General features: G+C 38.8%; 1 protein-coding gene and 1 long non-coding RNA gene across 2 annotated transcripts in view; one reads left to right on the plus strand and one right to left on the minus strand.

The window, feature by feature from the left end:
• The window catches only part of STK3 (serine/threonine kinase 3), a 124,526-nt gene that overhangs the window by 7,210 nt on the left and 91,032 nt on the right, over positions 1-26,284 (minus strand). The window lies entirely within an intron of this gene.
• Positions 14,179-20,494, plus strand: LOC120301532. The gene is made up of 2 exons (XR_005554929.1): positions 14,179-16,024; positions 16,942-20,494. It is a non-coding gene; the product is annotated as an uncharacterized LOC120301532 (long non-coding RNA).

The raw sequence follows: 26,284 nt of genomic DNA on the forward strand, positions 1-26,284 counted from the left end.
ACTTTTAGTTGTGTAGTAGGAAAAATGCAAAAATATCCCACTTGTTTTTGTAAAATATTGGCTGAAACACAATGACTACGATTGAGAATCTCCTATGACAACCAACCTCTACTGTGTGTGAAAAAGAGGTCATGGTATATTCTAATGTGCCAGCTGAGATAAAATGGGCAAGGTCTTTAAATAACATTTTTTAAAAAAAATCTGAATCAAGCAGCACAAGCCATTCTCTTAGTTATAAGAAAGTATCTCCGCTTTTATTACTGCTATGCCCGAAATGAATCCTTGAGAATAACAAAGGCCACCTGCATTCTGCAAATAGATGCACAAATATTCAACTCAGAAGTAAAGAGGCCTTACACGTTTCTGTCCGTCTCAAAAGATTTTCTTAGATGTTACTACAACCAGCATACTGAAACAGTATGCAGACGTTCTACGGATGCAGATCAAATTCTTTGTATCATAGCAACAGAATTAACCAAGTTCATCTAACCAACTAGATGAGGCATGTCAAACGTGTGACGTCACGTGACATTGCGCAACACATCGGCCAGTTTTGTCATTGCCGGCAATGGGGTGGGCACGGCTTCCATGTGACGCATCCGGACCATGGGCCAGCAGTTTGACACCCCTGAACTAGATAAACTATTCAGTGAGTGGATAAATATACTAGTGATATGTACTCATTGCATCTATTTTCTTTCCTTTTTGGAAAACTGCAGAAAAATCAAATATATCATAGGTAAATTGTTTCATGCTCCAGCTCTTTTTACAAAATGGATCTCTTTTTCTTCATGAAGCTGAATCCTGAAATCTCTTCTTTGATGTTTCTGGTCTTGGCTCTACAGCCATCCTGTTGGAGAATATGCAATGCTACAATTTTTCTATTTTCTGCATAAAAGGATAAGAAAACAATTAAAGTAGTTAAGTTAGTAGGATACTATACGGCACAGTCAAATTGGACTTGTCTTTGAAACCCAATCATTGATAAGGTATGAATAGTATGAATAGTGAGTAGTATGAATAGTGAGAGCCAGTTTGGTGTAATGGGAACCAAGAGACTGTGAGTTCTAATTCTGCCTTAGGTATGAAACCAGCTGTGTGACCTTGGCCAATCACTTTCTCTCAGCTCTAGGAAGGGGGCAATGACAATCCTCTTTCAAAAATCTTGCCAAGAAAACTTCAGGGACTACTCCAGGCAGTTGCTAGTAGTCAACTCTGACTTGAAGACACTTCCATACAAACACACAGGCCCAGACTAAAAAGTATAAATAGCACATTTTAGAAGCAACTACTGCTTTAAAAATGCAGAACTGTTGGAATTAGGCACTTTGCAGCTTGGAACAATTGTGGAATATTTTCAAAAATCCTTTGAAGCATCAGTTGTAACATTAAAGTGCCAATAGGAACCCAGAACCAATATTTGGATTTAAAAGAGTCATATGGTGATACACACAGAGAAACTGTTTTGTGAACAGCAACGCTGGTTTCTGAAAGCAAACACAGCGCTCTAAAGCCAAGGGCAGACAGTTGGAAATATTGTTTTAAAATGTTACGTTCCAAACAGGAGCAATTTATCAAAACTCTTCTTGGATGTCCCAAGAATTCACAAGAACCTTCACAAAGGTACTTGCCAAATAAAATGATACCTTTCTTTCCAATAGGTTTTACTGAGTATAAGCTTCTAAATTTTAAAATAAATAATGCATGTTACTGAAAGAAAACATTCTGCAGTAGAAAACTTGGTTGAAAATTTGTATTTCAGAATAGAATTTGAAACTCTTATTTACCCTTTAGGGTAGGTGTCCCCCACCCCTGGTCTGTGGACCGGTACAGGGCTGCGGCATACCAGCAAGCGGTCTGCACAAACAAGCAAAGCCCCATCTGTGGGATGCAGGCAGCACACAAAACCACACACTCCCTGGTCCGTGGAAAAATCTTTCTCCACGGAACCGGTCCCTGGTGCCGAAAAGGCTGGGGACCTCTGCTTTAGGGCACACCTAAAATAGACAACAAGATCTCATTTCCAGAATAGTTTAAAGAACATGTTTGATAACTCATTATAGAGTCCAATAGTGAAAGAAAAAGCAGTTGTCTATTAGTTTGTAGTGTGGCCTTTAAATTATTGTGTAATATCTTAACACAAATACACTTGGAGGCAGGAGTGGCCACGGGAGGGGGGATGGGCATCAAGATGGCAGCTATGACCATGTGATCAAAGAAATCTGCCATCTTTTTACATGCATCACAAGAGGAGCCACCGTGTCAACATTTTTGACACTCCTCCCACCCCATAAACACCTTCACTTGGGGGGAGGATAAAATATTGGAGCTGTTTTGGTTCTTCTGAAAGATTAGCTGCATCAGTTCTTCCTTCCCTTACTGGCAACAGACTGCAGTGAAAGCTACACCATCAGAACTAATAGAATACTAACTTGTCCTTTCTGTGCCTATCTGGTTTCCACCACAGCAGGGTATTATAAAAATGACTTAAAGCCATTTTAAAGAAGCACCTGCTTCTTTGCTTGTCTTTTTTTTTAATCCCTTTTTTTTTCTTTTTGCTCTTATCAATGAGTCTATAGCAGTCTTTTCAGCTGGAAATCTATTGAACTGAACCTAGCAAATGAATAGATAAACCTGGAAGTTTTAAGTTCCTTAAATGTATTGGACGTCATTTCTATAAACTTATATATAATGGAACTGTTAATTATCACATCCTGGGTCACTGATATAACTTGGTCCCTGAGTATGTAGTCTAATAAATAATTACTTAAATAACACTGGCAGATTTCTGTTCAGAGATACCCAGAAGCCATTTCAACAAAATTAATTAACATATTAGATCATAATATATATATTGTGAATTATATAAATGGAATCCATCAGACCTCCCTCATGGTGAGAAATTAGTTTTGCACTTAGGTAGGAAAAGCCAGATTTACTGATACTTGGGAGAAAACCTGGCTAGCCTCGTAAATCCACCATGAGCCAGCAGTGTGCTGCAGCTGCCAATAGAGCAAATGCAATCTTGGGCTGTATCCACTGAGCACAATATCAAGACACTCAGACAATATCTGGGATACTGTGTCCACTTCTAGCTACCAAAGTACAGGAAGCATGCTGAAAAATTGGAAAGTATGAAAATTGTATGTGTGGGGGGGGTGTTTGAAGGCTAAATCCTATTAAGAATGATTAAAGGAAATATCTTTAGCATAAAGAAGGGAAAGATAAACCCTTTGGAGAGAGATTCAAACTCAAAATAAGAACAAACCTCAAGTCTCCTGGACTTGTGGATGCTCTATCACTGGAAGTATTCAAGCAAAGACTGGAGAGCTATTTATCTGGGATGGTATGAGGATTTCTGTCTGGACAGGGAATTGGACTAGAAGAACGTCAATGAGCCTTCCAACCTTATGATTCCATCATGAGTGAAATTATTTAAAATTGTAAATTAAAACTTACATTTACTCAAAACGTAAATTTACTCAAGAAACATGTTATAAATTTGAAAGAAGTTGTTTATTTCAAAAACAAGTTCTTCCTAGCAACTATTTAAATAAATCTAGCAGATGCCGTAATCCTTATTAGAGTTTTTTGATTAAAAGAATATGGATTGCTAATACTGTATTTTTGAGTCATCTGTTTTTCCATCTGCTAGTAATTCCTACAATATGAACTATCAACATAACGACTAACAACAATTTTCTATGGCAATTGCAATGGTGGTTTGCCTGTAGCACTTTCTAAGATTTAACTAGTGCATGCCTCAGATTGTTTTGAGTTGTTAATGGATTCAAATAACAGACACTGTTTCTTCTATTCCACATTGCCATTCTAATTCATTCCTCTACTGCCTGCAAGAATATGGTTTTATTTTATGAGGTTTAGTCCATCAAGGAGCTCATTTTTTAAAAAAAACTGTGCCTGAAATAAGAAAAAGTATGCTAAAAGCTAGCCAGTTTGTTTATTTGAGGTCCACAACCTGCAGCCAAAAGCTGCTTATTTATAGCATTAGTGGTCTCATTTAGCAACAGATATTTTTATAAGCTTTTACACAATAGTGAACTCACATCAGAAAGACAGAGAATTAGCAAACAAATACATAGCTTAAGGATCAGCCAATGTTATTATTTACTTATTTATCAAATTTATACACCATCTATCATACCTATGTGATTCTTTTTACATACAAATTTTCATGGATTATGTCCACTTTGCTAGATGGAGAACAAATTTCAGTGACTTTATAATTATGCATTGTTGGATGGCATAGTTAAATGTGAAGAAGGGAATAAGAATGGGTAAGGTTACTTTGGGTCACTTCATATACAGTCTCCCTGATTAGTCTCTATTCTGAATATGTTTGAAGAAATTTTGTCTTATTTCTTGACATATGCTCCTCAAACTGTAGGGTATTTTGTTCATTGTTGTTGTTTCTTTTAGAGTTAGCATTTGACCACAGTTTATGCTCCTTTTTGGTCCCCATATCTGATCAAGACATTAAATTTTTTAAGGAAACCTTGTTGGTGTGTCCACCCCAAAATTATGCACTATATCTTTTAGTATTGGCTACTGTAGTCCCATTGATAAATTTAAATTTCCTCCTGCACAAGTATTTTTAGGAAGAGGAGTGATAGCTGAAATGACCTTATTTGATTGCACTATGCCTGCCTTTGGTAAGCAACACAGGGATAATTTTACCTTGAATGAACAGATGATATCTTCTGATATCAAGACCCCTCCTCATTCCATTTGCTCTTTCAGCATCTGCCCTCTCTACTAATAGTGATTTTACTAAGAAAATTCTGCATCACAGTATAAGGGGCTGACTTCCCCAGGTGCTCAATCTATTTTTATGTATTCTTCTGATTGAATTTTGTAAAATATGTGAAAGAGACAAAGAGGAGGTAATTGATTAATGAACCCCCACTGTCAGAATACTTTAGTGTACAGCTGAATTAACAATGTAGCTAAACTGAAGATCCCATAGATCAGGGGTCCCCAATCCCTGGTCTGTGGACCAGTACTGGTCTGTGGCATGCCAGCAACCGGTCCGCACAAACAAGCAAAGCCCCATCCATGGGATGCAGGCAGTTTACAAAACTACGCACTCTCCGGTCTGTGGAAAAATCTCTCTCCATGGAACCGGTCCCTGGTGCCCAAAAGGTTGGGGACCTCTGCCATAGATATTTCAGTCTCAACCAATTTTTGGCTTAAAAATGGGGGGGTGGGTGGGAACCCTGCCTCAAAGGAAGCAAAAGCTAATTTCTGTAGACAAGAACAAGTTAAGTAGAAAATAGATTATTAATTTAAAACTGAATCATGACCAAAATTGAGTACATTAACTTACAAGCTAAATCAACACATTTTAATGATGGTATTATTACAAAGACATCATGCCCAGTGTGCTTTGATATAGTACATATGCTTGTTTTCAAATTCTTCATATATTATAGTCTACTGAATAAAATAAAATATTCAGAACTAGAACTAAGGAGAAATTTCCTGACAGTTAGAACAATTAATCAGTGGAACAACCTGCCTCCAGAAGCTGTGAATGCTCCAACACTGGAAGATTTTAAGAAAAGACTGGACAGCCATTTGTCTGAAATGGTATAGGGTTTCCTGCCTGAGCAGGGGGTTGGACTAGATGACCTCCAAGGTCCCTTCCACCACCACCACCACCACCACCATCATTTAGTTCAGTGTTGATTAGTGACACAATAATAAGCAATATGCATGTCAGTTTCAGTAGTTTATCGTGTCTTCAAATGCATATGGCAAAGCAATTGAATTTTAAATCAAAGGTTGTCTTTCAATCCCTGTTCTACAACAGATTATACCAGCAAAGTGTGGAAATTGATTAAGTTTTTGCCTAACTATTTGCTTTGAAAACTCCACAAACACTGAAATGATAACAATAACGAACTGAAGCCAAAGTCAAGTTTAAGCCATTTCTCTTGGATTCACATGCTTATTATTATTTTAATGCCACAGATTATAAAGTACAATTTATTCATCAACTGAGCATCTTCTACCAGTCTAAACATAGCAGGGCTATAAATTGATGTAACATGGTATTTTTGGTTGTGACAAAAATAAAGCCAGTTGTCTATGAAATAATAGAACAAAATGAAACACAATTCCAAGTGCGTTTCCAAAAGATAAATAAAGAGGTTCTCAAAGATCCTCAAAAACACTTTGAGCAAAATCAAGAAATACAGTTGAGTGTCAGAATATTACATAAATCAAAGTACAAAGCAGGCTATAACACATTTTTGTATTTCAAGTCATGTTTTTATTTAATCTAGGCATCCCAAAGGTAAAGTACTGACACCATTTAAGCTGTCAGTGATAGGAATGTATCAGAGGAAGAAAATGCAATGTGCATGATTCTTATTAACAACTGTAAGGCTATGTAATCCTACAGAAAAACCAAATTACTCCTCTACAAACTACCCAGCAATATGGATGATGGGAGAATATGCATCATGAATCATGTAACTAATATCATTGGATTTCAGACAAAAGATAAAAAAGCAATGATAATAATAATAATAATAAAATTGGAAGGGACCTTGGAGGTCATCTAGTCCAACCCCCTGCTCAGGCAGGAAACCCTATACCATTTTGGACAAATGGCTGTAGAGTTTCTTCTTAAAAACTTTCAGTGTTGGAGCATTCGCCGCTTCTGGAGGCAGGTTGTTCCGTTGATTAATTGTTCTAACTGTCAGGAAGTTTCTCCTTAGTTCTAGGTTGCTTCTCTCCTTGATTAGTTTCCACCCGTTGCTTCTTGTCCTGCCTTCAGGTGCTTTGGAAAATAGCTTGATTCCCTCTTCTTTATGGCAGCCCCTGAGATATTGGAACACTGCTATCATGTCCCCCCTTGTCCTTCTCTTCGTTAAACTAGACATACCCAATTCTAGCAACCGTTCCTTATGTTTTAGCCTCCAGTCCCCTAATCATCTTTGTTGCTCTTCTCTGTACTCTTTCTAGAGTCTCAACATCTTTTTTACATCGTGGTGACCAAAACTGGATGCAGTATTCCAAGTGTGGCCTTACCAAGGCATTGTAGAGTGGTATTAATACTTCACGTGATCTTGATTCTATCCCTCTGTTAATGCAGCCTAGCACTGTGTTGGCCTTTTTGGCAGCTGCAGCACACTGCTGGCTCATATTTAAGTGATTGTCTACTAGGACTCCGAGGTCCCTCTCACAGTTACTACTATTGAGCAAGGTACCCCTATACTATACCTGTGCATTTGGTTTTTCTTGCCTAAATGTAGAACCTTACTTTTTTCACCATTGAATTTCATTTTGTTAGTTAGTGCCCAGTGTTCAAGTCTGTCCAGATCCTTCTGTATCTTAAACCTGTCTTCTGGAGTGTTGGCTATTCCTGCCAGCTTGGTGTCGTCTGCAAATTTGATGAGTTCCCCATCTATCTCCTCGTCCAGATCGTTGATGAAGATGTTGAAGAGCACTGTGCCCACTACACATTCCCCTCCATGTAGATGCGGTACCATTGAGGACCACACGCTGAGTACGGCTGGTCAGCCAGCTACGGATCCATCTGATGGTGATGCTGTCTAACCCGCATTTTTCTATCTTATCAAGTGTTGGCTTTTAGTAATGACTTTGTTTGCCTGTAGGTGTTCGCTGATTCGTTGTTTGATTATTTTTTCCAGAATCTTCCCAGGTATTGAGGTCAGGCTGATAGGTCTGTAATTTCCTGGGTCCTTTTTTTTTTTCCCCTTTTTTGAAGATGGGAACTACATCAGCTCTTTTCCAGTCCTCTGGTAGTTCCCCAGTGCTCCAGGATCTTTGAAAAATATAGTTCAGTGATTCTGAGATCACATTTTCCAGTTCCTTAAGAACCTTGGGGTGTAATCCATCTGGTCCTGGTGATTTGAACTCGTCTAGGCTGGACAGGTGTTCACTTACCATTTCCTTGCCTATCTTAACTTGTATTTCTATTTTGTTTTTTATGGCACTATTTTTGATAGGTTGGTCTGTTTTTTCCCTTTGTGTAAAGACAGATGCAAAAAAGGAGTTAAATAGTTCTATTTTCTCCCTGTTGCTTGTCACCTTCTTGCCACTTCCACCCACTAATGGACCAATCATTTCCTTCACTTTTTTCTTATTCTTTACAGGTTGAAAGAAGCTTTTTTTGTTGTTATTTTTGACTTTGGGTGCAAGCCTTAGTTCATTTTGAGCCTTAGCTTTCCTCACTTCGTCTTTGCAGGCTCGGGCTATTTGCTGATATTCTGACTTAGTTATGTGTCCCTCCTTCCACTTTCTATACTTGTCCTTTTTATCTTTCAATTGATCAGAGAGTTCTTTATGCAGCCATGCTGGTTTCTTTTGAGAGCTGTTATTTTTTCCTCTTTGTTGGTATTGTGCTAGACTGGGCCTTTATTATCTCACCTTTCAAAATTTCCCAAGCCTCTTGAGTTGTTTTCCCTGGAGGATTCTCATCCATGGAATCCTTCCCAAACCCTCTCTAAGTTTATTGAAATTAGCTCTCTTGAAGTCCAAGACTCTAGTTTGATTGTGTTCTATTGGTTGTGCTTCCATAATGTTGAATTCCAATGAATGTTATGAGAACGGGGTTTGGGGCAGAATGTACTAGCATCTTCTGCTGAATGCCATAATAGACAAAAGAACTCCACCCCCTGCCCTATTTCAGTCTATCTGGGCACATTGCATTTCTTATAGTTTCACAAGAGAGCTGCTCCTCACAACCTATTTTACCATTCAAGTTTGTTGTTCTATGCCAGTGATGGCAAACCTTTTAAAGACCAAATGCCCAAACTGCAACCCAAAACCCACTTATTTATCGCAAAGTGTCAGGGCTGCATCAGCATTGTGGTGCCCTCAGGGCGCCTGGGGGGCATGGCCCACTAGGTGGGAGTGGATACAGTGGTCATGGCAGACTGGGTGAGCGTGGCCAGGGCCAGGGCAGCGGGGGCCAGTCCCTCACTATCTCCGGGATATCCCCGGGAGGCTAAAGCCACTTGCTCGCTCACTTTCTGCCCTGTCGCTTCCAAACACATGCTCGCTACTCTAGCGAACTCTGCTGGGGCAATGGCGTGCATGCCCAGAGAGGGCTCTGAGTGCCGCCTCTGGCACATGTGCCATAGGTCCGCCACCACTGTTCTATGCTTTTGTCTAAGCTTGCACCTGTAGATTTAATTACAAGTCTTAAGACTGGCTCAGAGGCACAAAAACTAACTTTTGTACAACCTGCTATTCATTTTCTATATTGCCATATATATAATAATGATGAAGTTCAATATGACCTCTGTTGTTCATATGAGTCTTGACACCTGCTTTTTAAATTAACTTTAATTAAAATAATATGAACAATGAAATTCAATATCCTTCTATTTTGCTGATAATTATGTATGTTACTGATGCATTAGCTTTGGTATTTGCTATATATTGTATTCAATTTATATATTTTCTTCATCTGTTCATAACAGATATTTATTTACATTGATTATAGAATCATTCTCAAGGAAAGTATTACATGCGTGACTATCAGACTTATAAATCTTCCACTTATTATTTATAGACATTAAAATTGAGGTTCCATGTTTATTTAAATCCCAGATGCTTCTATAATAAATTACATGCTAACAAGCTCAATACTGATTCCTCTTCTAATTCCTCTTTGGAGAAGAATTGTGAAGTATGTGATTAAAAACCACTCTCAATCTCACCACATGTGGGGATTGTATTTATTTATGTCTGAAATCCATACACATATACAATTTAAAATGTATATTAAAGACAAGGAGGCGCAGGTACCAATTATTTCTATTTTTTTTTTTTTTTTTTTTTTTTTTTATTAAAAGTTTTATAAATTTTACAGAAAAAACAAAAACAATACAAAACAAAGAACAACATATACAAAAAAGAAAAATTAAACAATACATATATAAAAAAAAACCCCATCCCAAACCCCTCCCCAAAACCCTCCCTTCCCCCCTCTGAGCTTCCCAGAGCAGAATATAGGCTTAAAAAAATAAAGATAAGAATTAAAATAAAAACTTTATATTTATATATATAAAAAAGATGTCTATAATATATATGAAAATAAAACTTATGAAAAAGCTATATGATATTTTTGTATACACAATCTAAATTGTATAAATTTTATCCATTTATCCCAAATAGCAAGAAACTTCTCTTGCGTTTGTTGCTTTAAGAAAGCCGAAATCTTTGCCATTTCCGCCAAATAAGCTACTTTAAAAAACCATTCCTGCAATGTAGGCACAGATTCCTTCTTCCAATATTGTCCAACTAACAGCCTCGCGGCTGTGATCAAGTTTAACATCAATACAACCTCCTTTGTATCACAATCTGTAACAATACCTAACAAACATAATTGCGGAGTGAATTTTACCCTCCTTCTAAAAATTCTCTGGATATTCCACCATATTTTGATCCAAAATGCTTTTATCTCTCTGCATGACCACCAAATATGATAATAAGAAGCCTCCTTATAACCACATCTCCAGCATTTGGGTTGTACGTCAGGGTACATATAAGACATTTTTTGTGGATCAAGGTGCCATCTATAAAACATTTTATAAAAATTCTCCCTTAAATTTTGTGCTTGAGTAAATTTGACATTTCTCACCCAAATAGTTTCCCAGGTGTCCAATAAGACTGGCTCACCAAAATTCTGCGCCCATCTAATCATACAATCTTTAATTAGTTCCGTTTCTGAGTCCAATTCAACTAAAACCCCATAAATTCTCTTAATGTGGTTTTGTCTTTGATCCTTCAGTTGCTTAATAAGATTTTCATCTTCTCTAAGAAAACCCACCTTACAATCCATCTTCCATCTATCTAGTAGTTGCCTATATTGGAACCAAGAATAAATAAAATTTTCTTGTGTTAATTCTTCCCGTGATTTTAATTGCCAGTTTTGTCCATCCCATTTAAGTAACTGTCTATAAGACACCATATCCATTTTAACCCCTCTTTTTATTCCTTCTATCGCATGCCAAGGTATAGCCCATAATGGTACTTTAAAATCACTTTTATAATATTTTCTCCAAATCCTAAGTAAAGAAATTCTTAAAATATGAGATTTAAAAGCCCAGTCTATTTTTTTATTAAATATTAAATAGGCATGCCACCCATAAAGTAAATCCCATCCCTCTAAATAAAGTATCTCAGAGTTTGTCAAATTTACCCAATCACTAATTAATGTTAAAACCACCGCATCATAATATAATTTCAAATTTGGTACCTTGAGTCCACCCCTCTCACGAAAATCTTGCATAATTTTGAACTTAACCCTTGGTTTTTTTCCTGCCCAAATAAATTTATTGAGACCCTTCTGCCATTCATTTAAATTAATCTCATTTTTCAAAATTGGTAACATTTGAAACAAAAAAAGAAACTTAGGTCGAATATTCATTTTTATCACTGCAATTCTTCCCATAAGGGATAATTGCAGCTTTTCCCAGTTCTTCAAGTCCTTCTGTATCCTGACCCACAACCTTTCATAATTATTTTTAAATAATTTTGCATTAGAAACAGACAGCATCACCCCCAAATATTTGACCTTATTAACAATCTCAAAGCCCGTCAAGTTAACCAAAATCTGCTTCTCCTGACTCGACATATTTTTAGGTAAAATTTTAGTCTTATTTACATTAATCTTAAAACCCGAGACCAAACCATAATGGTGAATCAACTCTAATAAGTTTACTACAGAATAGTCAGGTTGCGACAAAGTAACAACCAAGTCATCCGCAAAAGCTCTCAACTTATATTCTTTTTTATTAACATATATTCCTCTAATTTCCTGAGACTCTCGAATTTTGATCAATAATATTTCTAATGTTAAAACAAACAACAATGGCGATAAAGGACACCCCTGTCTAGTACCTTTCTCTATTGTCCAATTATTTCTATTTTGATATCTAGAGGCTATAGAAAGGAAAATCTGAAAAAAAAAATGTATTACAATTCAAAGTAAAAATATTAATCCATCACATACAGCTCTAGAATCTTTTTAAAATGAAGAACCTATTGTTTTTAATTAATTTAAAAAGCAGGTATCAAGAGTCATAATTTCCTACAGACTAATCATGTCCTATTATTTAATGATACATCCAAGGTCCCTTCAAACTCTGTTATTCCGTTGTTCTGTTAACAGCATAGGAGTGGCATAGAGAAAAACCTTGTTACAATTCTGGGTATCTCCTGTTAAAAAGATCAGATGGCATAGGTTACAGAAATCCACTGCCAACCACCAGGCATAGCAGAGATGGAGAACAAAATCTAGTCCTGCAGGTGGATCAGATCTGCACCAGTTTAGGAGTTGAGTAATGTCAAGGAATGGCACTTAAGATAAGAGAGGCCCAAACCTTATTCAAAACTCCATCCTCTGATATTGTTTGTAAAGGGCAGTCACAAGTGGATTGATGAGATACTTCAAATCAGAAAGTGCAGACAACTCAAACTTGCAGGTTCATTAGCCAAAGTCTCAGTAATTGTCATTCGGGTAAGCTCACTCCATTGACGTGTTCTGCCTTAGTAGAAGACACAGCAGCAGAATCAAGCTTCCAGATTCTGCTGCTTAGCCCTTAAAAGCACAAACCTGGCTTAAGAGGAAATGAATTGAGGCTGGGCTTGGAGACAAGACACAGCCCTGCTTGAGAGTAGAGATTGCCTAGCTGAATTTTCCTCTCTGCAATGTGAATTTGCATAGGATTAATGTTTCATATTATACCATCCGTCTTTTTCCCCTTCTCACTTCATTTCAATTCACAGGTGCCATATTTACTCCTACTCTCTAAGCCAGTGGTACCCTTTTCAAATCGTTGAATAGTGCCTCTCTTAAGTTTCCTGTGCTAATGGGCTATTATGTATATATATGTTGTATTGCCTTCATTTTTCTGCAAACAAGTATAGATGGTTTGCAACACAGAGAAAGTTGTGTATTATAGACTGTACTATGAAAATCTGCCACAAGAAATTAATTCCAAGCAAAGTATATGCCAATTATTGTTTAAATATAATGGATCTGACCCAATCACAGTAACATTTTTATTACAGTTCTCCTTTCACTGTTGATTCTAGTTTGCATCTGACTAAAATAATTTTATCCTGGTAAACACTTAAGTCATCTTTCTCATAAAGTTACAGGTGACATTCTTAATGGTATATTTAGAAAACATATTTGCTTCAAAAATTAACAGAAACACAACTAATGAGTTTCAAGAAGGATTAAATAATCACAATAAAGTACAAGCAGTTTGGCATTTGACAAAACTATGGCAACAAAACTATGCAACCCCAACTCTGGATAAATGATACAGTATTTATTATTCAACAGGAAATAATTTCATTTGATCCCAAAGCTTGCTTTCACTAGCATAAATCAGGACCTATTCAACCACATTGCTGAAGAATCTGTAATTATAGTATGGTTTTTACAGCTGAAAACCAAGACAAGAATTAAACTTTTTGGTACATTTGTTTACCTTCTTTTATAAATTCAACAGCATACTTTTCTCTTTAATAATATTGCCTTTGTTTCAGCATGATAAAGGCACTCGGCACAGTACAGCAATTGTCAAGTTCAGAATGGCTCTGTGTAATTCCCTCCAGCTGAATGAACCAACAAGTGACTTAGGAAGTTATGAGGAAATCCAAATGAAGTAATTTTTCCAGGTTGCCCTATTTCTGCACAGTATAATAAAGGTAAACATAAAAATGATATCATTTAATCTCTGCTATTCACCTTTCCAATGACCTTTAAAAAAATAACCTGCAGCCAGATTGGTGTTTTTTTTTTTTTAAAAAAAGCACATGAGTAATGCAGGCAGGATAATATTACATCCTTACCCACCAGCTAAACACCTTTAATGCATTAATCTTTCTAGAAATAAAAATAAATGTAGTTGGACAGTAATACGTCAAGGACAAAATTAACATTTTGCTATGATTAGATGAAATATGCATATACAATTTTGAATCATATTTAGGTATAATTATGAAGTGTGTGTTTGTGTGTGTGAGAGAGAGAGAGGGAGAGGGAGAGGGAGAGGGAGAGGGAGAGGGAGAGAAAGAGAGAGAGAGAGAGAGAGAGAGAGAGAGAGAGAGAGAGAGAGAGAGAGAGAGAGAGAGAGAGAGAGAGAGAGAGAATTTAGTAAAGAAAAAAAATGGGTGTCCGGAGTTCTGAAATATACTGTATCTATTATCATAAACTCAGCATTAGTGGCAATAGTAAAAATTGCCCTGTTATATTATAGGCTGGATTTCTTATTTGAAAAAGTTGCTGGTAGCCAAGGTTAATGATCCAATTAGCATCATTTGTTGATTATCTACTTATATCAAAGATCAGCAGTCGTTTAACAAGATGAACACAATAACTTGATTCATACTAGAGTGAAAAGATAAAGTTTGTGAACTTATTACAGCTATTCATATTCCTACAACACTGTAACTTACTATGTGATAGGAACTTCATCTAAGTCCTAATAATAAAGAAATTAAACAATACAAAAACTATGTCATAGCTGTATCGAACATTCTGAGCCAAGATTCACAATCATTGCTGGAAAAGGTAACACTGGAAATTGATATAACCTACTTTAGCAGCTATGACTTCAGCCAAATGTTTCCCATACTGTACCTTTTGATCAAACCTATATATCAGTGTAGAGGTACTTTAGCCCATTCCTCTTTGTGATATCTCTCAACTCATTGTTGTTATGGGGCTGTCTTGTATGAATTGCTCACTTTGGGTCATGCCATAATATTTTGATTAGATTAAGTCCCATTTGGACTATTGCAATGCACTCTACACAAGGCTACACTTGAAAAATATCCAGCAGCTTCAGCTGATTCAAAACGTGGCCAAGGGGAAATTCTAGGTGTTCAAAGAAAGGTGCATGCAATGCCTCTGTTCTGTGAATTACATTGGGTGCCAGTTTGCTTCTAGGTCCAGTTCAAGATGTTGGTTGTGACTTTTATGTCCTACATGGCATGGGCCAGGCTAGCTACAAAACATCTTTGTCCCATTACATCATCCCATCTCACCCGGTCAGGCAGGGAAGGTATATTGCAGATCTTTTCGGTTCAAGAACTGTGATTGGCAGGGTTTAGAAATACAGCATTCTCTACTATTGGCCCCACCCTATGAAATCTATTTCCCCTGGAGGTGAAATAGGCCCCCACTCTCCTGGCCTTTCAAAAAAGAATTAACACATGTTCTGAGGCTCAGAGAAGCATGCGGTCATAGGGCTGGTTAGTCCTCTGAAAGCTCTCCCTTCACCTTTTAACTAATTTTAATAGCATTTAATCACTCTTGCCTCTTTCCGATTTTTAACTTTTATATTTTAACATTTTACTGTACATTGCCCAGATCCCTCTAAGGTAGATGCATGGTTCAGAAATAAAATAAAATAAAGTAAAATAAAATAAAATAAAATAAAATAAAATGAAATGAAATAATAAAATAAATAAAATAATAAAAATAAAATAAATAATAAAATAAAATGATAAAATATAATAAAATAATAAAATAAAATAATTGTCTTAGCTATACCATATTGTTAGTACCCTGAAGTAACAGACTATGGTAGAAGAATTTTAGAGATTTATATGGACACTTTGAAAAGCACAATTAAAATGAATGCTATAATTATTACTACTGTATACATGAAAAAAAATGGAAAATGAGTTTATAATGCTATAAGAATGTGGAAAAATGGTAAAGTTGCAGGATGGCATAACAGAGAAATTATTTAAAAAATTGATGAAGTTAACATAACATGGCTGTGCAACGACAATATGTGCATCTACGTATGATAAATGGAAGAATGCTGTTATTGTTTCCCTATAAAAAGGGAAAGTAGAAAGAGTGAAGGCAAAAACCACAGAGGGGTTTGTTTGTTAATGTGCCTGGGAACATAAATGGCAGAATTTGATTCAGAGAATATAATAGAAAAGAAAAAAATTGAGAAGAGCACAAAGTCAGAAGTATTGTAGCGGTTAGGTCACAGGTCGGCAACCTGCGGCTCCGGAGCCGCATGCGGCTCTTTGAGCCTTCCCCTGTGGCTCCCAGCCTCCTCTGCCTTTGCAGAGAGAGACAGAGACAGAGAGAGGCAATTGCACTTCCCTGCTTCTCTCTCTCTCTCTCTCTCTCTCTGTGTGTGTCTGGGTGTGTGTGTGTGTGTTTTGTGTGTGTGTGTGTGTAAAAGAGAGTGCACTCACAGTGTTCTCCGAGGAGCTGAAAAGCTTTCTGGGCGGAGCTCCTCCCTTTGCTGCGTCTCTGAAGGAAGCAGGAAGCAGGAAGGGCAGGAGAGAGCTAGCTAGCCCAGCTAGGCTGACTCAGGAATTCTGGGAGTTGAAGTCCATGAGTCATAAAAGAGACGAGGTTGCCTACCCCGGAAGTTGTTGGACAACAGCTTGAAGCTTGCCAGGTGAGTAGCAGATAGGAGGGGGGGGGGAGAAAGAGAGAGAGAGAAAGAGAGAGAGAGGGAGAGAGAGAGAGTGGGGAAGAGGAGTGGCAGACCAAGGGCAGATAGAGAGGGAGGGAGAGAGAGACCCTTTTGACATCTAAAATGAAGATAACACTGCATATATCCTTTTTTTACCTGTTTGTGTATGTAATTTTATTCTCTTAAAGCATTCTCTTGGTGATCATTGTTTTAATAGTATGGATATTCCCAAGAGTCATATTTTTACTTTTATTTTTAATGTGTATATGTGTGTGTGTGTGTGTGTGTATACACACATACACATACACACACACACACACATACACCTATAATAAAGGTAAAAAAGGATATATGCAGTCTTATCTTCATTTTAGATATCAAAAGGGTTTTGCGGCTCCCAGTGTTTTGTTTTTGGTGGGAAACGGGTCCAAGTGGCTCTTTGAGTGTTTTGGGTTGCCTACCCCTGGGTTAGGTGATCAAGGACTGGACAGATCCTGGTTCATGTCCTTTTCAGCCATGGAAACTAAGTTTATATTATTTGTTAAATTTATATGCCGCCTATCTTACTGACAAAGCAACTCTGGCTTAGTTTAGTTTAGTTTAGACTACCTATTTTCCCTCAGTAAAATCCCAATGGATTATTGTGTATATGTGTGTGCATATGTGTTTTTGTGTGTATATGTGTGTGTATCTATATATATGTTGTGTGTGTGTGTGTGTGTGTGTGTGTGTGTGTGTGTGTATGGAATGCTATGTACAATGTCTACGCAGCATACAAATATAAGCACAAATTACAAAATTCAAGTGTAGAAAACAATTGTGAAACCTTATTTCCAGCACTGAAGACTTAGAAAGCCAAGTTCCTATGCCTTGTTTTGTCAACTATCATAGCATAAAAACTTGTCCTGAGTAGGATTCTAACTCTGAAATAAGCTCTTACTTCTAAAGAGAACTTAATCTTTAGGCATGCCCAAACCTGCAGATATGCAGGTTACTAGCACTTGGAGTGCCTTCTATCTTTCCTTCTTAGTCAAGTGAAAATCCCTTTTTCTCATGATTCTCCAGATCTGGACCTATGCTTCCCAAGTTTCTCTGCTCTCTGCATTTCTTTCTCATCCTCTGACAATACTTTTCAAGAGGAGGCATAACGTCAGGACACAGAAGTCATAATAAACTAATTGTAAACTATTAATCCATTTGTCACTTTCAGCCTTCTTTCAAGTTGAAAAGTTAGATGAAAATTAACCCTCTATTCAAATCCTGTAAAAATTATCTTCTGACCTTTGAAAAGCATGAAATTCTCTTAGCAAAACATGCTAATTTTTGTTTATAAATTACAAACATCAATGCAATGAATGTTGCCAGGAAAATCCATGGCAATGTTGAATATATCATTTTGGATTAAAAAAAAATGAGCATAGTCTCTCCAAAAATAGGCCATAACAAGCAGTCACGCTTGCACAATACAAAATGAACAAAATTGATTTCATGTAGTACAATCATAAGAGCATTAATCATATCAAATATTTCCTCAAAAGCTTGGCAAAAAATTGATAGGGATTTCTCTGTCTAAATCTGAGCTACATATTGAGTTATAAACAAGTAATCAGAAGTTAGTAAACACAGCCTAATTCATAGGCAAAAATGAACAAAATGCATGTGTACGCATGTATTTGGGTGTGCAGCATTAATGTTACTTTAAAAGCAGCACATAAACTCTCAAAACTTAATGAGATTCTTAATAATAAGAATATTAATAATGTCACATTAACAAAGCATTAATCAGAAGTTATAAAATATGAAATTTGCCTATGAGGTTGAGTTTTTGTTTATTTGATCTGAATGATAATAACATCAGAAAAAGTCACTTCAGAATGAGATGCTCCAGAAAAAGTGATAAATTTTCCTGTTTCTTCAAGCCCACTGTATTACTTTATTTGGTCACAGATTATCAATTTATGCAAATGTACATGCTTTTCAGAATTAGAAAAATATTAATGCTAGAGCTTTGAGAAAGAAAAGCAAGGAAAAAACACTTCAAAGCAGGATTAATAGCACATACAGAAACCACAGTTCTTGCTTTAATTAGAAAAAAAATTCCACAGCTCAAACATTAGTAGCATAACATTTGTAGCAATACAATACTACCCTCCAGCCAAAGTTCTGGAGATGTTATGCTTTATGTTGCATCTTATTTCTACATTTTAAAAAACATTTTCACTGTCACACAATGAAACTCCCAAACTGTCATGATTACAAATAGGAAAGTTTTCAGGCAGCATAAATGTTTTCCACATAAAAAAGGAGTTAAACAAAACATATTATCACTCTATATAAAATGAAATGTCTCTTGTGATTTTTGACAATGACTTATTCCAACTCTCCTTCCTAAATTTAAGTCATATTATAAAAATACATTAAGGTAAACATGTCTTAACAGACATTAAAAGCCTCAGTTCAATAAATAATGCATTTAAAATTATTTCTATTATTAATATATATGTTAATGAAATCTGAATAAAGTGCTACTGGATATACATAGCCTGTTACCATTTAATAATTATTTCCATTTTTAATTGTTCATGCCAAGTAATTGATAAAAAGAAAACTCCATAAACTCAAAAGACAAAAGGAAGTATATCACATTAAAACAAATACTTTTTGTAAAGTTTCAGAAGAGAAAAGGTAAGAGCTGCATTAACTTCAATGATCTGGTTCTTTTTAGTACAGAAGACTGCAAGTCAGGCTACTTTAATGAATAGCAAGGAGATATATGAAATCCAAAGAACTTCCCAATAGCGCTTAGCAGTCGTACTTAAGACTGATATACTGCTTCACAGTGCTTTACAGCTCTCTCTAAGTGGTTTACAGAGTCAGCATATTGCCCCCAACAATCTGGGTTCCCATTTTACCGACCTTGGAAGGATAGAAGAATGAGTCAACCTTGAGCCAGTGAGACTTGAACTGCTAAACTGCTGCTGACAGTTGGCAGTCAGCAGAATTAGCTTGCAATACTGCATTATAATCACTGTGCCAGTGCAATGCTGCACTTTCAATCGCTTTCAAAGGAAAGGTAGGATATTTATTTCCACCAGAATACCTAAGATTTCACTAGATATCAAAGCATCCCTATTAGTCTCTCGTTCTTCATGCAAGTATGCTTTTGTACTATATAATCCCCATGGAAAATGTTATTGCATTATTTTAAATGAATGAGCTAGGCCCTCTTTGGCTTTAAATAATGCATTATTATTAAGTACGCAAAACTGTGAAATCACAACTGGCAGTTCTTTAGCTGATGTTGGCCTTCATTCACATCAACTTGTTCCAGAGAACCTAAGATGTTATAATGTATCAGCGAATCCAAGGAGATTTGTAACTGACACAGAAATTTTGTCAATGTGCAGATTTTCTGAGTGCTGTCCAAGATTTTTTGGTATGGAACCCACTGTGTTGATAATCATTGGGACCACCATAGTTAGTTTATGCCATAGTCCTTCAACTTATGTTTTCAAAACTTCATACTTTATGATCCTCTCCAATTCTTCATCTTCTGTATTTCCTGGTATTGCCAACATCAATTTCCACACTTTCTTCTTTTCAAGCAGTTAAATCTGGTACATTATGAGCCAAGATTTTATCAGTTTGTATTCGGAAATCCCACAATATTTTAACCTGCTCATTTTTATTACCTTTTCAACTCTATGTTTCCACCAATTTTTCATTATTGGCACATGATAATTTTTGCAGATGTTTTGAATTTGGCATTTTTATCCACCTAGCGAGTCTTTTCCATGGACCTGGGATAGGTAGATATTGTTTGATGGTGTTAAAAGGTATTGTTGTAGAATGTAACTGTTTCCAGTAAAAGCTGCCTTTTGCAAATGGCTGATGGTGATTTTATCAATGCCAATTATTCATTCATTCATTTTCATTCATTCATTCATTAGATTTCTATATCTCCAACCTCAATAAATGACTCACAATTCAAAACATATACTTAAAATTTAAAAAACAATTTAAAACAATAAAAGCAATAAAACAGTAAAAAAGCATTAAAATAAAAAATATTAAAACATCTAATTTGAAGTACATACAAAAGCAAGATACCTGGCCAATTAACAATATAGTCAGGAGGCAGGGCCCTTAGCACATGTAGCGCCCCATTGAAATGGTGCTCCAGATATTTTCGTATCTTCTATTACTATTGTTACTATCCTTGGTTTCTTTTATCACAGTTATTCTATTTCTATTTGCAGTTCTTTTATTTTGTGATTTATTTTGTGATTTTCTCCAGTTCTTTCTCTTCTCTTCTACTGTCTCCAGATATTGAAATATCCGACTTTTTCATATTTTTTAACAGTTGCTAAATCTGAGTGTTATGTAGCAGGTGCTTGTCTACTTGAAGACTTCTAAAGTCCACCTGTCTAGCCTAGACGAGTTCAAATCGCCAGGACCAAATGGATTACACCCCAAGGTTCTCAAGTAACTGGCAGATGTGATTTCAGAATCACTGAACTATATTTTTCAAAGATCCTGGAGCACAGGGGAACTACCAGAGGACTGGAAAAGAGCTGACGTAGTTCCCATCTTCAAAAAAAGGGGGAAAAATGGATCCAGGAAATTACAGACCTATCATTCTGATCTCAATACCTGGGAAGATCCTGGAAAAGATAATCAAACAAAGAATCATCAACAACACCTAGAGGCAAACAAAGTCATTACTAAAAGCCAACATGGGTTTGTCAAAAATAGATCATGCCAGACAAATCTTATTGCATTCTTTGACCAAGTGACAAAATTAGTGGATCAGAGGAATGCTGTGGACATAATTTACTTGGACTTCAGTAAGGCATTTGATAAAGTAGATCACAACCTACTACTTGACAAGATAGAAAAATGTGGGGTAGACAGAATCACCACCAGATGGATCCGTAGCTGGCTGACCGGCCGTACTCAGCGAGTGGTCCTCAATGGAACTGCATCTATATGGAGGGAAGTGTGTAGTGGGATGCCCCAGGGCTCTGTTCTGGGCCCAGTGCTCTTCAACATCTTCATCAACGATTTGGACGAGGGGATAGATGGGGAACTCATCAAATTTGCAGATGACACCAAGCTGGCAGGAATAGCCAACACTCCAGAAGACAGGCTTAAGATACAGGAGGATCTGGACAGACTTGAACACTGGGCGCTATCTAACAAAATGAAATTCAATGGTGAAAAAAGCAAGGTTCTACATTTAGGCAAGAAAAACCAAATGCACAGATATAGTATAGGGGGTACCTTGCTCAATAATAGTAACTGTGAGAGGGATCTCGGAGTCCTAGTGGACAATCACCTAAATATGAGCCAGCAGTGTGCTGCAGCTGCCAAAAAAGCCAACACAGTGCTAGGCTGCATTAACAGAGGGATAGAATCAAGATCACGTGAAGTATTAATACCACTCTACAATGCCTTGGTAAGGCCGCACTTGGAATACTGCATCCAGTTTTGGTCACCGCGATGTAAAAAAGATGTTGAGACTCTAGAAAGAGTACAGAGAAGAGCAACAAAGATGATTAGGGGACTGGAAGCTAAAACATAAGGAACGGTTGCTGGAATTAGGTATGTCTAGTTTAATGAAGAGAAGGACGAGGGGTTACATGATAGTTGTGTTCCAATATCTCAGGGGCTGCCCCAAAGAAGAGGGTGTCAAGCTATTTTCCAAGGTGCCTGAAGGCAGGACAAGAAGCAACGGGTGGAAACTAATCAAGGAGAGAAGCAACCTAGAACTAAGGAGAAACTTCCTGACAGTTAGAACAATTAATCAATGGAACAACCTGCCTCCAGAAGCGGTGAATGCTCCAACACTGGAAGTTTTTAAGAAGAGACTGGACAGCCATTTGTCCAAAATGTTATAAGGCCTCTGGCGAACTTGTGGGACGGATGCCAGAGGCGGCACTCAGAGCGCTCTCTGTGGGCACATGTGCCATTGCCCCAGTCCTAGGCCTTCATCTGGGTTGTAATAAAACCTTTTTGCTTTATGCCTTTGCTGCCATGTGCAAAAAAAAAAAAAAGGTTCAATCAATCAGTCAATTTCAACTTCTTGCAGGAAAAAAAAGATCTTGCAAAGTTAGAATTGATTGATTGAACTTTTTAGTCCCAACCAGTCTGCTGTTACCATCACAGCCACACCCATCCAATGGGCCACACCCAGCCAATGGGCCACACCCACCTGGCACCTGACGATGCATAAGTGGGTTTTGGGTTGCAGTTTGAGCACTCGGTCTCTAAAAGGTTCACCATCACTGTTATAGGGTTTCCTGCCTAAGCAGGGGGTTGGACTAGATGACCTCCAAGGTCCCTTCCAACATCATCATCATCATCATCATTATTATGATGTCTTCTACTTTAGAAGACCCAGAGCACTTTAACTTCTTCATTTTCTATTACTCTGTCTATTTTGTGGTCTCACCAGTTCTTGCTTGCAAGCAATGGCATTTTTTGCAGATATTACAAAAGCATCACTGTTGCTACTTTGGCATACCATTGTTCATATTCCATCTGTGTGATCTTCTTGCAGCAGATAATTAAAAAAGAGCGTTGTCTTACCTGAACGCTTTTTCTCAGCAGGATGGTGTAGACTCCACTGATTGGGTAATTTAATCCCACCTGCTCAGACTAAGACAAAAAAACTCTGCCACGCCTCCTTCTAGGTGTGACTTCCCAGTTTTTGTCGAGGCGAAGCTACCAGACGCAAGGCTCCAAACAAACAAGGAAGACACAGGCCTAGACTAACACTAACAGGGTGGGTGTGGAGTCTACACCATCCTGCTGAGAAAAAGCGTTCAGGTAAGACAACGCTCTTTTCTCCATCAGGATGGATGTAGACTCCACTGATTGGGACATACCAAAGCTGCTCATGTCCCTATAGGGAGGGAGTCTAGGCTTGTGACCCCTGAGAACCCACTATTTGCTGTAGGACTCTCCTACCGAAAGCAGCCTCAGCTGCTGCAAATTGATCTATCCTATAATGTTTTATGAATGAGGAAGGAGAGGACCATGTCGCAGCCCTGCAAATCTCCTCGAGTGATGCCTGGGTAGACCAAGCCGCTGAGACAGCAGCACTACGTGTAGAGTGAGCAGTAATATGTGAAGGTACCGGAAGGGACTGGGAAATATAAGCCCTGGAAATACACATCCTTATCCACCGCCCAATGGTGGAAGAAGAGACCTTCCGACCCATAGTTGAGGGTTGAAAGGACACGAATAATGCCTCGGACTTCCTGAAGGTCGAGGTTCGTTTAATGTAATGGCGCAGAGCCCTGCGCACATCCAACATATGCCACCGTCTCTCCAGATGATGGGAAGGGTTAGGACAGAAGTTAGGAAGGACTAGTTCCTGCGAGCGGTGAAACCCTGTATTGATCTTTGGAACAAATGCAGGATCCAACCTGAGGACCACTCTATCCTCATGGAACATGCACAAGTCCTCCCTGACCGACAGGGCCGCCAATTCTGAAATCCTCCTGGCCGACGTGATGGCCACTAGGAAGGCTACCTTCAATGTAAGGAAGTGAAGGGAGCAAACTTTCAGAGGTTCAAATGGAGAGGACGTTAAAGCCTGTAACACCTTAGAGAGGTCCCAGGATGGATAACGATGAACTGTGGGGGGCCCTACATTGGCCGCACCCTTGAGAAAGGCACTGACTGCTGGGTGTTGGGAGAGGGAAACCTGGTTGTCACAGGTGAGAACTGTCGACAAGGCTGCTATCTGCCTACATATGGTGCTGGTTGACAGACCTCTAGTTAACCCCTCAAGTAAGTAATCTAATATGTCTGGGATGGAGACAGCAAGCGGTGAAAGCCGCTTTTTGGTACACCAAGAGCAAAAACTTCTCCAAGTGGCGTCATAGATTCTGTTGGTCGAGGGACGCCTCGAGGCCTGGATGACGGAAATAACCCCAGAGGAGAAAGACTGTTTGGTCAGACTCTCCCGCTCAAGTGCCAAGCGGCTAATTGGAGCCACTGTGGATCCGGATGTTGGAGGTTCCCCTGGCTGAGAGCTACTCGGTCCGGGGGAATCTTCCATGGAGGTGAAATTGACAGGTCCACCAGGTCGGCAAACCACGGGCGTCTTGGCCAAAATGGAGCCACTAAGATTAGCTCTGCCTGTTCCTGGATGAGCTTGCGAATGGTCGCTTGTATTAGTGGAAGAGGAGGGAATGCATAAAGTACGCCCTCCGGCCATCTGCTCCGGAGGGCGTCCGTTCCCTCCGCCCCCCTCGCCGGAAACCTGGTAAAAAATCTGGGGAGCTGTGCATTGATCGGAGAGGCAAAGAGATCTAGAATGGGCTGTCTGAACCTGCGTGATATTTCCTGGAATAGGATTGAGTCTAGCTTCCACTCTGAGTGATCCACTGTGACCCTGCTCAGGGAGTCTGCCTGTTGATTCGCCTCCCCCGATATGTGCTCTGCCCTGATGGACCTCAGGTTGGACTCTGCCCACAGCCCTATGGCCTGGGCTTCCTGCATGAGTGCCAAGAGTGGGTGCCCCCTTGTTTGTTTACGTGAGCTTTGGCCGCAATGTTGTCTGTCAGGATTAATACGTGTTTCCCTGATACCAGGGGGGAGAATCTTTGGAGAGCCAGGTGGATGGCCCTGAGCTCCAGCCAATTTATATTGTGAGCCAGGTCTGAACTGGACCACTGACCCTGGGCTAAGTGGTTCAGAATATGACCGCCCCAACCGAACAGACTGGCGTCTGTGGTGAGGGTGATCCTGGTGGGTTCCTTGAACAGAGTGCCCTTGGACAAGGCGGACGAGGTCCACCATAGGAGGGAGGACAGAGTGTGATGGGGAACCCTGACCTTCCTGTTGGAGGCGCTGATGTTGCGTTTCTGAAAAGGAAGAAGGAACCACTGGAGGTTCCTGGAGTGCAGTCTGGCCCAAGGAACGATGCCCAGGCAAGAGACCATCTTCCCCAGGAGTTGGGATAATTGTACCAGGGGTACTCTTTTTTCCCCTCGGATCTGCAGTGTCAGCTTCCGGATGCTGACTTGTCGCTCCTGGGAGAGATATACCTTGCATAGGCTGGAATCTATCAGAGCTCCTAGATGGAGCAGACGTCTTGTGGGTGTGATGTGACTCTTTTTGAAATTCACGGAGAACCCGTGATCCTGAAGTGTTTGAATAGTGATTGCCAGGTCCGACTGCCCTGATTGGAAAGATTTGGACTGTATCAGTATATCGTCCAGGTAGCACTGTACCCGTACGGGTATCATCCTTAGATGAGCTGCCAGCACGGCCAAGATTTTTGTGAAGACCCTTGGGGCCGAGGATAGGCCGAAGGGAAGAGCCCGGTACTGGTAGTGTTTGTGTGCGTAACAGAACCGCAGGAACCTGCGGTGTTCCTGGATGATCGGAATGTGTAAGTAAGCCTCTGTCAGGTCGATGGAGGAAAGGAAATCCCCCTTCCTGATACTTGCCAAGATGGACTTTAGGGTCTGCATCTTGAACCTCCTGTAAATGAGGAAGAAATTTAGACCCTTTAGGTCCAGTATCGCCCTCCAACCGCCTGAGGCTTTGGGAACTACAAACAGGATGGAGTAGAACCCTTCCCCGATCTGTTCCTGAGGAACCCTTTCTATGGCTCTGATCTCTAATAAATGAGCGATGGCTGTTGTGATTAGTTGTGTTTTTGATGTATTGTTTGAAACCGGGCACTGTATAAAACGATCTGGGGGAGAAGATCGAAACTCTAGGGAGAGACCCTGTCTTATGGTCTCTCTGACCCAGGCGTCTGTGGTTGTGTTTTCCCAAACGTCGTAAAACAG

This window comes from Crotalus tigris, unplaced genomic scaffold (assembly GCF_016545835.1).
Source record: "Crotalus tigris isolate CLP2741 ecotype Arizona unplaced genomic scaffold, ASM1654583v1 scf7180000024384.25900115:4084858, whole genome shotgun sequence".
Classification (NCBI taxonomy): Eukaryota; Metazoa; Chordata; class Lepidosauria; order Squamata; family Viperidae; genus Crotalus; species Crotalus tigris.